The following is a 368-nucleotide window of genomic DNA, read 5'->3' on the forward strand; positions in this document are numbered from 1 at the left end:
GGCCAAAAAAAAAATCTATCTGAGTTTGAATTTGTTGACAATCCTCACTATTCTTCCAGCAACATTAAGGCAGTTATATTATATTATTGTTTACGATCCTCACTATTCTTCCAGCAACATTAAGGCAGTTATATTATATTATTGTTTACGATCCTCACTATTCTTCCAGCAACATTAAGGCAGTTATATTATATTATTGTTAACGATCCTCACTATTCTTCCTGGGGTCCAGCAACATTAAGGCAGTTATATTATATTATTATTAACGATCCTCACTATTCTTCCAGCAACATTAAGGCAGTTATATTATATTATTGTTTACGATCCTCACTATTCTTCCAGCAACATTAAGGCAGTTATATTATATT

The sequence above is a fragment of the Oncorhynchus keta genome, chromosome 35 (genome assembly GCF_023373465.1).
Source record: "Oncorhynchus keta strain PuntledgeMale-10-30-2019 chromosome 35, Oket_V2, whole genome shotgun sequence".
Taxonomy (NCBI): Eukaryota; Metazoa; Chordata; class Actinopteri; order Salmoniformes; family Salmonidae; genus Oncorhynchus; species Oncorhynchus keta.